Source organism: Puma concolor, chromosome C1 (assembly GCF_028749965.1).
Source record: "Puma concolor isolate L17-30 chromosome C1, mPumCon1.1.hap2, whole genome shotgun sequence".
NCBI classification, from domain to species: domain Eukaryota; kingdom Metazoa; phylum Chordata; class Mammalia; order Carnivora; family Felidae; genus Puma; species Puma concolor.
The window spans coordinates 105,204,878-105,220,697 of NC_141674.1; the positions used below are offsets into that span (position 1 = coordinate 105,204,878).

A 15,820-nucleotide genomic window follows, 5' to 3' on the forward strand; every position below is an offset into this window, starting at 1 on the left:
AGGCAGAGAGAGGGAGACACAGAATCTGAAGCAAGCTCCAGGCTCTGAGCTGTCAGCACAGAGCCTGATGTGGGGCTCAAAACTACAAACTGCGAGATCATGACCTGAGCTGAAGTTGGACACTTAACCAACTGAGCCACCCAGGTGTCCCTATACTTTAATTTTTAATGATGACAAAATCCTGTGAATTTAACAGCTACCTTGAGAGCTAGTGCTTGTTGACTGCACCATACTACTGACAGATTCCCATCGAGGGTTTAAGAGCCTAATACTTGGGTTGCCTTGGTTACTGTTTCTACGGCTCTGCTGTCAGGCTTAGATAGGCTGGTAGTAAAACCTGTTGGTGTGACCATGGCCATCTCTACACATCCTTCAAAGGATTTGGAAGAATATGAAGAAAGGTCATCTGGAAAGACTAATTTTGAAAGTTGTTATTGTTGCCCAATCCTCCCCCAACTCCTTGTAGACTGTGTAATGATTCTGCTGTATGGTGTTAGTTGGACTGTAAACTAGCACAACCACTTTGGAAAGCTTTTGGGGAGTTCATAAAGTTAAACATACACTTAACCCTATGATCCAGCAATAATAATAGTACTCCTATTTATTTCCCAAGAGAAATGAATGTATGCATCCAAAAAGATTCCAGAAAATGATTATTGCAGTATTTATTCATACTAGGCAAAAACTAAAAACAACCCAAATGTCTACCAACAGGGGAACTGATAAACTTAAAAAAAAATTTTTTTTAGTGTTTTATTCATTTTTTTGAGAGTGAGAGAGAGACAGAGCACTAGCAGGGAAGGGGCAGAGACAGTGGGAGACACAGAACCCAAAGCAGGCCCCAGGTTCTGAGCTGTCAGCACAGAGCCCAAAGTAGGGCTTGAACTCACAAAGTATGAGATCGTGACCTGAGCTTAACTGACTGAGCCACCCAGGCACCCCAGAACTGATAAACTTTTATATTCTCTGGATCACTACTCAGCAATACAAATGACCAAATGACAAATGCTCACAATAACATGGATAACATGGAAACAGTATGTTCAGCAAAAGATGCCTCTGCAAAAGGATGTTTTTAAATATCTAAAACATAGCTATTTTAGTGTTCCTGTGTGTTACTCATGTATGATTCCAGTTACAAGAAGTCCCAGAAAAGGCAGAACAGACAAAACTAAGTTGTAGTCATAGGAATCAGAAGAGTTGTAGCTTCTCTGGGGTATTTTGATTGGAAGCTTACATGAGGGAAACTTCTTGAGCTAATGTTCTATAAAGTTTGGTCTGGCTAATGGTTACAAGGGTGTATACATTTGTCGAGATTCATTAAACTGTACACTTTATATATGTGCGTTGTTTGTAAATTGTATCACAATAACATATTGTTAGCATAAAAACAAGATTATGTATATATTTTAAACTGTTGGAATTACATAAAAATAATTGTTCAGCGTTTAGTTTCATTCTGATACACATTATTTTACTTTTATGTGTTCTGTAAAATCTAAATGAAAGACTCTAATATAAATTAGAACTTCTGTACTTTCTAAACTATGCTAATGTTAGAGCAGGCAGTTAAGTTAGGCTCTGACCTGGAAGCCAGCAAAGAGGAAGTCATGGTCAGCTAGGCCTGTCGTGCCTGGCGCCACTCCACAAGAAGCCAGATCAAACCAGACAGGCCCCAGATGGTGGGTGCCAGGATGGGAAACCTCTGACCAAATAAGGAAGAAAAGGTGAGAAACTCTGCTTCTAAGAAATCCCTGCCCCAACAATAGTCCATCCCCTAGTTAACAACTGTCAATAAAAAATAGAAACCCAAGCCCTCTCCCTCCCTCCTTCTTTAGCTCACCTGCCCTCATATCTCATATCTTGAGAGTGCATTTTTCGCTTTAATAATCATTACCACTTGTGTTGCACATCTGCTGTGTTGCATGTCTGTTCTTAAATTCTTTCTCGAGACAAGACCAAGAACCTTCAGCGACACCTTTGGGACTGGCTGGGACAGGGCCCCAGGGCCCTGGGTCTCCCCAGTTCAGTGGGCAACACTAGGGCTTTACTAATACTAATTCCATTTACCCTCCTGCCTTTTGAGTTTTTATCATTCATTATATTTCAAAATATGTTCAAATCACACAGTCATTATTTTTGCTTTGGACAGTTATATTTATTTGATTTAATCACATATTTTACATATCCATTGCTTTTCATTCCTTCTTTCATTTTCCATATTCCCTTGGGATCATTTCTGCCTGAAGAATGATCTTCTGAATTTCCTTTACTGAAGGTATTCTGCTTATCTGGAAAAGCCTTTATTTCACCTTCACTTTGCAAGATATTTTGCCAGGGATTAAATGCAGATTGAAAATTATAGTATTTTAGCCCTTTAATAATGAATATAACATGAGTTGTTTTCTTCCAGGTGTTTCTAGATTTTGTTTGCCTTTGATTTTCAGTAGTTTTACAATCACATGCCTGGATACAGTTCTCTTGTCTTTAATTTTGTTTGGAGTTGACAGAATTTCTTGTACATTTGGCTTGATAGTTCATCAGTTATTTTTTAATTGGCCATTATATTTTACAAAATTGATTTCAACCCAATTTCAATCTCCTTTAACGTGAAACTTCAAATACAGATACGTTAGCCCTTTAAAAACATGACTTACACTTTTTAAAAACTCTCCCCTCTGAAGCTCTGAAGTTCCTTTCCTTTTAGCTCTTTATACTTCAGCTAGGTATTTTATACTTATTATTTCAATTACTAATATATTTCAACTGGGTCCAAACTGCTATTAAAACTATGTTACTTTTTTTTAAGTTTTTATTTATTTATTTTGAGAGAGAGAGAGAGAAAGAGACAGCAGATAAAGGGCAGAGACAGAAGGTGAGAGAGAATCCCAGGCAGGCTCCATACTCTTAGTGAGAAGCCCCATGCAGGGCCTGCTGTGGGGCTCAACTCCACAAACTGGGAGATCATGACCTGAGCGAAAATCAAGAATTGGACACTTAACCAACTGAGCCACCCAGCTGCCCCAACCATATGTTGCTTTTTAAAATTAGTTATCACATATTTTTGTTCTAGGATTTCCATTTGAGTTTTCAATAGATTCCTAATCTCTAATGTAAGTTTCCATTTTGTCATCTACGTCCTTGAATGCCTAAAACATATATATTTGAGTGTTCCTATCTGGTAAGTCCAATAGCTCAATCATGTTGTGAATCAGTCTCTATTGTTTGCTTTCCTGCCGTCCCCCTCTTGTTCATCTCTTTGTATGCCTGAAAAATGTGGTTGAGTGATGGTCCTGATATATGAAGAACCATGGAGTCTTTGGATAATGTTACCTTTTGGGAGAGATTATAGAGAGGCAGATCACCTCAATCCATTCCATAATTAAGCTATTTGACAGTTTGCACTGCTTGGAAGTCTCAGCCTATATCTGGTTTTGTCTACATTCCTAGGTGGTAGATCTTTAGGGCTGCCATCTGAGCAGTACCTTCTCTTTGGGGAGACCTGAACTTCAATTCATATCTATCTCCTTTGCACCATGTACCACTGAAAACTGCTCTTCTTTCAGCGGTACTCTGCTTGCCTTCATAGCTTCTTGACTGTCTATAGCAGAATTTGCAAATGCCTTGAGGGTGTGAAAATTAGTAACTTAAAACCTGGCTAAGGTGAAGATGGGAGATTTGGTAGGGGGAGCTGTCACAAATTGCCATACCAAAAGGATGAGACAGACCTTGCAAGTGGATATTACTTTACTATTCCAGCAGGAGGAAGAAAGGCTTTCCTCCTCCCCCAGCAGTAGCCCAGCTAATGAGAAACAGTCACAACTCAGCCAATGAAAAGCCACTATACTTTGAACCCCCAGTTTACTCCAATACAGTTTTTGTTTGTAACACCTACCTAACTTCCCCTTTCACTTTATAAAAGACCCTTCTCCTTTGTTGAGTGGACTTGCCTATGGTTTTGCTATAGCTTACCTATTGCAATTCTCTACTGTTCTTGAAAAAACACGTTTTTTGCTGGTAAAATAACTGGCAGTTTTATTTTTAAGGTTAACAAGGGCAAACCCTTTCCAATTATCTGGTTCACATCCCAATGCACTCCAGGATCTTGACTCCTCAAGTCTGAATACCTGGACAGCCCCACAAATCTCTCCAGCCCCCACTATGGCTCCCTTTTCCCCTCCTCATGGATTATTTAAAGTGCTGCTATTTTTTCTGATTCTTAGTAGCTGCCTTCTCCCCAGCTTCTCAGTCTCTGGGTCCTATGCCAAGAACTGGCCAATGCCTGAGGGGAAAAGGCAGAAAATTAGTTTCATTCCAATGAGCTTCTCTCTCTCTCCCTTTCTCTCTCTTGAGCTGGCTCTGTGTGTCCTAGTTGCATTGGTAGCCTTCCAAAGACTTCAAACAATTCCTTTAAACTAGATTTGATCTACTGTTTTCAGTGTCTGTGCTGGTTTACTGCAGATATGCCATCATAACTGAAAGAGGAAATCTACAAATTCCAGGTAAATTAAATTTTCCTACTTTGATTTCTTAAAAGCAACAACAACAAAAGGAATAGGTTACTGGTACATAATTGGGACTTTTCTTATTATATTTGGGATAAGTCTGACCGGCTATTAAAAGCTCTTGCTAGAAGCAGGTGCAAAAGATTGTCTACCATGAGCTGAACACTCATCACGCCTGTCCAAGGGCTGAGAATTTGATCAAGTTGGATCCATTTACCTGCTGTGCTGTCTCATCAGTTAACTCACCATGGAAATTATCAAGCAACCAGTTTTCCAGGTGTTGGTCACTAATACGGACGAGAAGAGCCCAAGTGAACCATTTAACACTCCTCATTTATTCTGGGGAATGCTGAAAGTCAGCAGTGGTGCAGTTAGAAGTGAAAACGGAAGTCTTAGTTACAATGATACTGGCAGTTTTCTCCGAGCGAGCGTCACCGTGTGAGCAGCACGCAGTTCCTCGGTGCTGTACCGAGCATAACCTATCTAGTCCCCATAACAACCCCGAGACGGTGTAGGTTATCAGCACCCCTGCTTGCAGGTGAGGACACTCAGGCACCGAAAGGCTGGTCTGACTTTCCAAGGGGCCCAGCCCTGTGACGGGGAGGGCCAGCACTCAGGGCCAGGCAGTTTGCCTCCAGAGCCCTCGTGTTTGGCCAGCCTGCCAGCGCGCACTGAGAAGCCTTCACCAAGATTTGCCGTCCCCTCCTGGCTCAGCCTCCCTGATGTTGAAAAGAAAGAGAAGGTTAAAAGTAAGGCCTACTTAACACTGGCAACTAATGGACGGAATGAAGAAGAGAAAGAACAAAACGATTTAGTCCTCCCCAGAAACAGACTCCATGGTTCTAGGGATGAAGGAATCACATCTCCCAACTGGAAGTATTTAGGGACCTTGATATTTCCTAATGGTCTGAACAGAGAGTTCCCTTGAGGGGCACAAAGGAAAAAGTGACTGTATGGAGGAGACAACTGAGCCAACTCCCACCTTCCTGACTTAGGGCAAGAAGGAGTGCGCCTGGAGTGACAAGAGGGAGGGAGGATATCCCATAAAAATGAGCCCAAATCATGTTTTTCAAACTTCATGGAATAACACTTTAATATTTGGCCATATCCATGTTCCTTTACCACTGATAACCTAATGTCTTCTTTATATTGAGTCACCTTTTTTTTTTAAGGAAAGATTCTTTTTAAAATTAATTTTGTCACTACCATAGCTGAAATACCAGAATGAATCAATTGTCTTAAGCAGGCTGTAACTGAAAAAATAAAGACAAAGGAAACAGAACAGTGTGATTATAGTAAAATAATATTAAAATAGTTAAAAATGCAAGTTAAATAGTAAAAGTAAATTGGCATAAAGTATAATAGGCAATTTAATTCTAGTAGCAGCAATTCAACGTAAATGTTATCTCTGTTGTTACAGAGGAGGAAGCTGGAATGTAAAAACTCAAAATTTGACTGACAGGCCAGAGCTAGTGGAAGTGGCAAGATCAAACCAAACCATCAGATGCCAAAGCCCCCAAATTCATGTCCTCTGAGATTTAAAATGGATGTTGAATTACAGTGTATGACAACATTGAAATGAGTGTTCACAGTTAGAGAGGAAGAAGAGAGAACATTTTCCATCAGTCTCTGGTCAGGACCCGAAAGGGGTCTTTTCTGGGGAGGCCGAGGGGTTAGCATTGAAGCAGAGCCCAGGAGCCTCCACAAGCACTCCCTCGAGGAGTGCGCAGAGACAGCCATCAGAGGAGCCTAGAGCCACGCTGGGGTGATCAAATTACTGAATTTTGCAAAGCTAATTTCTCTATTGCACAGATGAGATTGCAGTATAAGAATGGAAGTCACAGAAACAATGTCCTTAGAGGACACAGAAGGATGAAGTTTTGTGGTAGGACTTGAATGGTGATAGAGAGGCCTCAACCTTTAACGGGAGCCAAATGGCTAAGCCCAGAAAAGCTCTGGCTTTGACTCTACATGCTATCTCCCCCCTTCATGCCCCAAGTTACGTCCTGAGAGCAAAAGGGTATCCCGGAGCAAAACAAAAGCAAAATGGATCTCCAAAACCTCTCAGAAGTGAGAGGTGAAGCACAAGGAGGAGAATGCAGAAGCAGAGGTTTAGACACAGAATTAAAACAGGTTTATTAACCATACACTGACTGGGAACTGACTTTAAAGACTAAATTGTACCTGTCTTCCAGTGGCTCAGGGGCTGCATTTTCCATGGAAGTGTGTCAATCTTAGAATATGATGTACAGAGATTAATATAAAAATATTTAAATATTAGTAGTAAATAAGGGACTGTGAATCTCACGTTTCCTCAAAAAAGGGAGACCATCATCAAAATGTTGTCAAATAAGTAGAAAGCCAAAAGTATGAGAGCACCCAAAATGTCACAAGGAACACTTTGAACCTACTTTGTGTTCTGGGAGGTTATTAATTGTTGATTCAATTTCCTTAATAGATATATGTCTGTTCAGATTATCTATTTCTCCTTGTGTGAGTTTGGTAGGTTGTGTCTTTCAAGGAATTGGTCCAGTTCACCTAAGTGATCACATTTGTAGGCACAGAGTTTTTTCTCATATTCCTTTATTACCCTTTTAACATCCATGGGATCAGTACTGATGGCCTCTTTCATTTCATTTTTTAATTTTTAAATGTTTATTTTTTTATTCTTGAGTGAGAGAGAAAAAAACAACACACAAGTGGGGGAGAGGCAGAGAGAGAGGGAGACAAAAGAATCTGAAGCAGGCTCCAGGCTATGAGCTGTCAGCGCAGAGTCCAATGTAGGGGTCCAAACCACTAACCTCAAGATCATGACCTGATCCAAAGTTGGATGCTTAGTTGACTGAGCCACCCAGACTCGCCATATCTTTCATTTCTTATAGTAATAATTTGTACTTTTCTCTCTCTTTTTTGTTTTTATCAGTTAGTAGCTTGGTTGGAGGTTTATCAATTTTATTGATCTTTTCAAAGAGCCAGCTTTTAGCTTTGTTGCTTTTCTCTGTCTTCCTGTTTTCAATTTCATTGACTTCTGCTCTGATGTTTATTATTTTTCTTTTGCCTACCTACAATTTAATTTGTTCTTTTTCTAGTTTCCTAAGGTGAACCTAATTTGCATCCTAGCCTAGGCTTACCTAGGAGAATAAATTTCAGTATCAGTTTGGCAAACCTTAGCTAATCAAGCAGCCTTTTAATTATTTTTACTTAGAACAAATGTAAAGTACACTAAGTGTGCAGTTAAAAGTTACTTTATTAATTAAAGTAAACCCACCTGAGTAAACCACTACCCAGACTAAGGTACATTATATTTTCAGACTGTGGAAAGCTTCCTCGTGCCTCTTCTCAGGCAACATTCCACAGGGTTAGCCTTCCTTAAATGTCTATCACCATAGTTTTCCTTATTCTTTGCTTTCATGTAAATGCAATCAGAAAGCAAATACTCCAGGGCCTTTTTCATGGGGCGGGGATAATCTGATTTGTTCACTGTAAACTATGGTATAGATACATCCATTTTTTAAAAATTTAAATTCTAGTTAACATACATCCATGTTTTTTCATAAGTTTTTACTGCTGTGTGTGTTCCATCATATAACTACATCACAATATATTTAGTCTGCCGTTGTTGGACATTTGAGTTGTTTCCAGGTTAGAGTCATTTAGAATAAAGCAATTATAAACATTATTTACATGTCTTGTGGTGAACATATGCACACCTCTCTCTAAAGCAGTGTTGTCCCATAGAAATTTAATGCTACCATTTGCAACTACGTGGATGGAACTAGAGGGTATTATGCTAAGTGAAATTAGTCAGAGAAAGACAAAAATCATATGACTTCACTCATATATGGACTTTAAGACACAGAACAGATGAACACAAGGAAAGGGAAGCAAAAATAACATAAAAACAGGGAGGGGGAGGGGCGCCTGGGTGGCGCAGTCGGTTAAGCGTCCGACTTCAGCCAGGTCACGATCTCGCGGTCCGTGAGTTCGAGCCCCGCGTCAGGCTCTGGGCTGATGGCTCAGAGCCTGGAGCCTGTTTCCGATTCTGTGTCTTCCTCTCTCTCTGCCCTTCCCCCGTTCATGCTCTGTCTCTCTCTGTCCCAAAAATAAATAAACGTTGAAAAAAAAATTAAAAAAAAAAAAAAAACAGGGAGGGGGACAAAACATAAGAGATTCTTAAACATGGAGAACAAACAGGGTTACTGGAGGGGCTGTGGGAGGGGGGATGGGCTAAATGGGTAAGGGGCACTAAGGAATCTACCCGTGAAGTCACTGTTGCATTATATGCTAACTTGGATGTAAATTTAAAAATATACATATAAAAGAAGTTTAATGCTAGCCACAAATGTAATTTTACATTTTCTAGTAGCCACATTAAAAAAGTAAAAAGAAATAGGTGAAATGATTTTAACAATATAATTTAGCTTAATATAATCCAAAATATTACCATGTCAACATATGGCACTAGCCATAGTGGTCAACAGCTCTATGCAGCTAGTGTTTACCAGGTTAGCAGCATGGTTCTAGGCTATTTAGCTAAAATTGGCATTGTTGGTTCACAGAATATATACATATATGCCTATTTTCCTATCTATATTTATATCCATTTCTATGCTTATATCTGCAGTTGCCTTTAGTAGACACTGCCAAATAATTTTCCAAAGCTGTTGTGCCAAATTACACTCCTACCTGAAGTGAACAAGACAATTATCAGTACATAATTCACCCTTATATATGAGAGGGAACTGTTGATCTTTAAGTAAAGCCTCCCTCCAGAAAATTATATTAAAACAAAATAGGTGCGAGGAGAGAAAAGAAACACAATCAGGGAATAATGGATCTCTCTCTTTTTACTTTTTTTCTTTCTTTCGCTTTTCATAAGCTGATATTCTGGAATCTCTAAAAGGACAGGTTAAGCAATCTGCCCTGGGAGCAATTTCACTGGGTTATGAAGGAAACCGATTTCAGTGATGTGGAGGTTTTCTGGATAGCATTGAAAGTTTAGCTAAAAACTGTACATGACAAGTTATCTCTGCCAGTGTCCATCTGTTGGAACCTCTGTATTTGAAACCAGATTTGAATCTTTTCCTTTTCAGAATTTTTGAGCTACCATTTGGTCAAAATTCTGTTTCAAATGGAGCCAATTTGACCATGAGAGCCTCAGGCTCTTTTTGATACACCAATTGGATATTACCACAGGATAATGGTTCTGTACCAACATTTAAACACATGAATATTAGTGGAAGAAGACCAGAAAAAGTATGAGATCATAAGAAGTATGGAATCCAGTTCATACCCAATTTTATAGTCAGGCTTGGCCTAAATAGGATAATAAGGCTCAAGAATCACTTTGGTCAACCTTAGCTAACAGGTGAACTTTTTAAAAATCCTCACTTCAAAATCTTTTTTTTTTTTTTTTTTATTATTTTTAAAAAAAAAATTTTTTTTTTTCAACGTTTTTAATTTTATTTTTGGGACAGAGAGAGACAGAGCATGAACGGGGGAGGGGCAGAGAGAGAGGGAGACACAGAATCAGAAACAGGCTCCAGGCTCCGAGCCATCAACCCAGAGCCTGACGTGGGGCTCGAACTCCCGGACCGCGAGATCGTGACCTGGCAGAAGTCGGACGCTTAACCGACTGCGCCACCCAGGCGCCCCCTCACTTCAAAATCTTAAATCAACTTTTGTATGGCTGGTCAGTAAACACTAACTACTTAACTACTTGATCTACTCTAGGTAGCACATTTTTGCTAATCTGTGGAGTATCTAAAACTTGAGCTGTTTTGTTATTTGAACGAAAGTCGGTGGTAAGTTATACACCACATGTTTCTAGTTTAAGAACAACAAGCCAGAATAGAAATTCTCATACATTACAAACTGGTGAAATTCAGAATCTTGGAGCAGATCCTTAGCATGTTAGGTTCTTAATAAAATATGAGAGACTGCCTTTTTTAAAAAAAAGTTTTGTAGTAGTAGTAATAATAGTAAGAATGGCCACATGACCATGGTCCAGGTAGCATTTTGATGTGGTGAGCAGGGGAAAGTCATTTGATTACTTAAAAAGAATAATGTCAGGGAATCACATAGAAAAAGCACAAAACAGTTGCCTGTGAAAATTGAAAGGAGCCCAGTACTCTCTGAAAATTTAAGAACCGTAAAATTTTTTTGGTTGAAATACTTAATTTCTCTTATTTTCAATTCATATAAGTTATTATTTCAATTCATATAAGTTATATAAACCATTCTGGGCAGTCCTTCAAATTGCTAGAGACCAAATTTGTCTATATCCTCCAGAAGAAAACAAATTATACCAATTTGTTTTCTTAGAAAGCAGTTTATATTTGTATAATGGAAAAAACTCCTACAACTACTGGGTATTCTAAAAGAACTAATTACAGAAAGCAATAACACTATTTAAAGAAAAGGGCAATGATATTTATTAAAAATGCTTATCAGTGAGGAAAATAAAAGGAAATAATTGTTTGCAAGGAAAATAAAAGGAAATAATTGTGTTTGGAGAAGACTCATTGCTGAAAATCTTAGTAATTTTGTGATACCCTTTTCAGTTCAGCAGGACCCTCTCAGAATCTTTTGCATTGTGGTTACTGAATTTTATCCATTTTTAAAAATCCATTGTAAAAGGATTTTCTCTCTCTCTCTTAATAAAAGAATGAACTAGTTAATAGTTCTAGAAATTATTAAATCTTGCTTTATATAATTGTCAGAAGCCCTATTTGTTCATTTAATTGTCTAATTGTAATGACATAAATGTCTTTTCCCTCCTTTTTCTAGCCTGATTTAAATAGTTGTGAAATTATTCTACCATTTAGTAAGTTCAGTATATACTAAGAAAACAGACTAACAGATACCAGAAATTCAGTTAACTTTCTTTTCTAAGATCTCCATTATGTAGAGCAATTTATTAAAGTTAAGAGTTCTTAGGGGAGAATTACTGTGTATGGAGATAATTCTTGTTATACATAGTATTGACTTTGGGGTCCAAAGAATTTTATCTAGTGTTAGATAAGGTGTGAACAAATTCTCAGCACTGCGACTCACACACCAGGAAATACCAAAACCCTCAGGACAAATAGCCAATCAAAAAAGACTTGCAGGTTAGATTATCTGTCATTTACTGTCTAACAGAGAGTGGATCCTTGTGAACCACCACCCAACAGAGATCATCTCTGGATGTTTATTTTATAAAAGCAAAACCAGAATTCCACTTTGATACCACTGGCGGGAGAAAATGATTGAAAATGTACAAATGCTAGAGAAAAAGACTTGTCCAAGAATTACATGTAGTAGTATATAAAAGTCATAGAGCTCAATTTCTGCTCCTGAGATTCGACAGAAAAATCAACCTCTAACACAAGGTGCCCCGGTCAGGTGCAGGATTCTCCTGGCTACAATGATGTGTCTCAGGTGTGTGAATTTTTGTGGAAATAGGTGCCAAAAACTATTAAGGAAAAATATAGCAGAGGTGATGGTTAATTTTTTATGTCAATTTAGCTAGGTCTCAGCACCTAGATATTTGGCCAAACAATATTCTTGATGTTCCTGTAAAGGTGTTTTCAGATGAGATTAACAGGTAAATCGGTAGACTTTGACTAAAGCAGATTGCCCTCCATAATGTGAGTGGCCTTCATCCAATCAGTTCAAGGCCTTAGTAGAAAAAGACTAATCTTTCTGAAAGAAGAGAAAATTTTGTCTGCAGAAAGCCTATGGAGCCAAACTGTAGCCTTTTGTGGGTCTCCAGCCTGCCATCCTACTTTGCAAGGGTAAAGCCTCCATAGTCCTGTGATCCAGTTCCTTAAAATGAGTCTCACTTACCTGTCTATCTATCTGAAGGGCCAAGGATGAATTAGTATGTTGTCTATATTAGTTCTATATTGATTCATTTTATCTGGAGAATCCTGACTAATATAGACAACCTACTCTTTCACCCTTGCTATTTCTAGAGAAAGGGGAAGAGGAACAAATATTTGGGACCAGTGAGTTTTTTCTCCACCTTGGCCAGTCTTCTCTGGCTCTGGTTGACGAGGTCACCACAGAAATCAATTACAGTTTTACAAAAATGTCTTGGCAGTGTAGTCGAGGAGCAGGTGCAGATATCTTACTGCTTAATGCCCATCATGTCATCTTTGTACCTCCGCCTTAGTTAAGTCAGAGGACAACACTCCCCTTATTAGATTATCATGGATACATTTATGGAAATTTGTTGTGCTAGCAAGAGTATGAGGAAAAGAATTCTCCTAGTTAGAAAAATAAAATGAACGATAAATTGGTACCACTCCAGTGGAAGGCAAATTTACAGGATTTATGATTTACATTAAGAAACATATATATTGTAACCACTATGATAGAGCAATTGCATTTACGGGACTCTATCCTATAGAAATACTTGTACAAGTGGCAAAAAATATGAGTACAAGGATGATGACTGCAGAATTATTAGATTATCACGAGACCAATTTACTTGAAAAAACAGCATGTAAAAGGCTAAGTAATTGGTACAAAGGAAGAAATGCCTTCATTAAAAATAATGCAGGAAATAATAATGATCATGACTCTAGCACTTTTTTAACTTGTTTTATTTTTTAAAATTTACATCCAAATTAGTTAGAATATAGTGCAACAATGATTTCAGGAGTAGATTCCTTAGTGCCCCTTACCCATTCAGCCCATCCCCCCCTCCCACAACCCCTCCAGCAACCCTCAGTTTGTTCTCCATATTTATGAGTCTCTTCTGTTTTGTCCCCCTCCCTGTTTTTATATTATTTTTGCTTCTCTTCCCTTATGTTCAGCTGTTTTGTTTCTTAAAGTCCTCATATGAGTGAAGTCATATGAGTTTTGTCTTTCTCTAATTTCACTTAGCATAATACCCTCTAGTTCCATCCATGTAGTCGTAAATGGCAAGATTTCATTCTTTTTGATTGCCAAGTAATACTCCATTGTATATATATATACACCACATCTTCTTTATCCATTCATCCATTGATGGACATTTGGGCTCTTTCCATACTTTGGCTATTGTTGATAGTGCTGCTATAAACATGGGGGTGCATGTGTCCCTTTGAAACAGCACACCTGTATCCCTTGGATAAATGCCTAGTAGGGCAATTGCTGAGTCATAGGGTAGTTCTGTTTTTAGTTTTTTGAGGAACCTCCATACTGTTTTCCAGAGTGGCTGCACCAACAGCCATTCCCACCAACAATGCAGAAGAGATCTTCTTTCTCTGCATCCTCGCCAACATCTGTTGTTGCCTGAGTTGTTAATGTTAGCCATGCTGACAGGTGTGAGGTGGTATCTCATTGTGGTTTTGATTTGTATTTCCCTGATGATGAGTGATGTTGAGCATTTTTTCATGTGTTAGTTGGCCATCTGGATGTCTTCTTTGGAGAAGTGTCTATTTATGTCTTTTGCCCATTTCTTCACTGGATTATTTGGTTTTTGGGTGTTGAGTTTGATAAGTTCTTTGTAGATTTTGGATACAAACCCTTTATCTGATATGTCATTTGCAAATATCTTCTCCTATTTTGTCGGTTGCCTTTTAGTTTTGCTGATTGTTTCCTTTGCTGTGCAGAAGCTTTTTATTTTGATGAGGTCCCAATAGTTCATTTTTGCTTTTGTTTCCCTTGCCTCTGGAGGTGTGTTGAGTAAGAAGTTGCTGCGACCAAGACCAAAGAGGTTTTTTGCTTGCTTTCTCGAGGATATTGATGGCTTCCTGTCTTACATTGAGGTCTTTCATCCATTTTGAGTTTGTTTTTGTGTATGGTGTAAGAAAGTGGTCCAGGTTCATTCTTCTGCATGTCGCTGTCCAGTTTTCCCAGCACCACTAGAAGAGACTGTTTTTATTCTGTTGGATATTCTTTCCTGCTTTGTCAAAGATTAGTTGGACATACGTTTGTGGGTCCATTTCTGGGTTCTCTATTCTGTTCCATTGATCTGAGTGTCTGTGCTTGTGCCAATGACTCTAGCATTATTAATTGAGCAGTTATTAAACCCACACATATCCTGCAAGACACTAGTACACATTTGAAAAATTGAAGTATGTAAAATTTGCTACTAGCCCAAAGAAACATGACATCATCCCAGAACACACCCTCTTGAGGAGAGATTGCATCAGGCCTCTCTTGTTCCCTGTTTTTAGAAATGCAGTGTCTCTTACAGGCAGATTTTCTGGGAGGTCATGGAAGCACGGGAAGGGGCCATTATGTCACTTGAAGGGAAAGCAAGTATCTTGTCCTTTGCCAGAGTGAATCTGAGAGAACCGAATTGCTGCTGTAAAAATACCCATTACGTCCCTGGGTGGGCTTGAACCACCAACCTCCCGGTTAACAGCCGAAAGCGCTAACCGATTGCGCCACAGAGACACTACACTTTGGTTTCATTAAAATAGAGTGATCTCTCACTCAAGAGATTGGGCAGGCTCCAAAGCCTCGAAAAACTGAAGATTAGAGTGAAAAATCGAGTCGTTCGTCATGTTTGAAACCGGTACATTGAGTGATTCTGAAACTAGCACACCCAAATGGCTTAGCCCCGCCCTGTCCCCTCACCAATCACAGAATCCAGAACCTCCAGAGACCCCGGGGACTGCGACCCCTCCTCTATTCTTCTACCCCCAGCCTGAGTCGAGCGAATCCCAAGGGAAGCTGAATGCCCAGGACACTCAATTAGGACTTGTTGAATTAATAATGCATTGGAGAGTCTGAATATCCAGTTACTCAGGATGTTCAGCTTCTAGTTAACCGCCTAGTTTTCTACGCCAACAGCTTCCAAAGATGGCACACCTTAAGTCTCCCCCGTTCTACTGTAAACCTTTCCCACTGCTCCCGCTGCCTTCGTTTCTTTTAAAACGCAAGTGACCATGGTTGACGCCCTTGCAAGGCGTATAAATAGCCTTTTGCTTTTCTCATTTGGTCATCGTTTATTCCCATACATTGTCGCCTTTAAGCTTTTTGTCCTTTGAGGAACTCTGAGAGCAGAAATAGAAGTGTTTTTAAAAAGGGGAAATTCTTTTCAAAAGGTTTTAGTTTGGTCAATTGATTTCGAAGCCTGCAACATCCCATGGGCTGGGCAATGGAGGGGCCTACAGTGCACCATCTGTGCCGCTGGAGCTCCAAGCGCTCAAATCAACTGTGTTCCAACTTTAGTGGGGCCGATGGGGTCAGGGGGAGGGAGAAGGAAACGGGTCGGGGCCAAAAAGGAAATTTTAGGAGAAGGGAAAGAAGCAGGCGAGGCGTTGTGGAACACAAGGAGACCCCCCACCCCCACCCCCACCAAGAGACCTGTGGAGATGCACTGGCCAGATCCT

At 39.4% G+C, this 15,820-nt stretch overlaps 1 protein-coding gene and 1 non-coding gene across 9 annotated transcripts in view; both read right to left on the reverse strand.

Annotated features, from left to right (window-relative positions):
- LOC147578331 (myomegalin-like) overlaps positions 1 to 15,820 on the reverse strand; it is a 48,933-nt gene that overhangs the window by 25,279 nt on the left and 7,834 nt on the right. The gene's annotated exons all lie outside the window — the stretch shown is intronic.
- TRNAN-GUU (transfer RNA asparagine (anticodon GUU)) lies at positions 14,806 to 14,879 on the reverse strand. Its single transcript has one exon. It is a non-coding gene; the product is annotated as a tRNA-Asn (tRNA).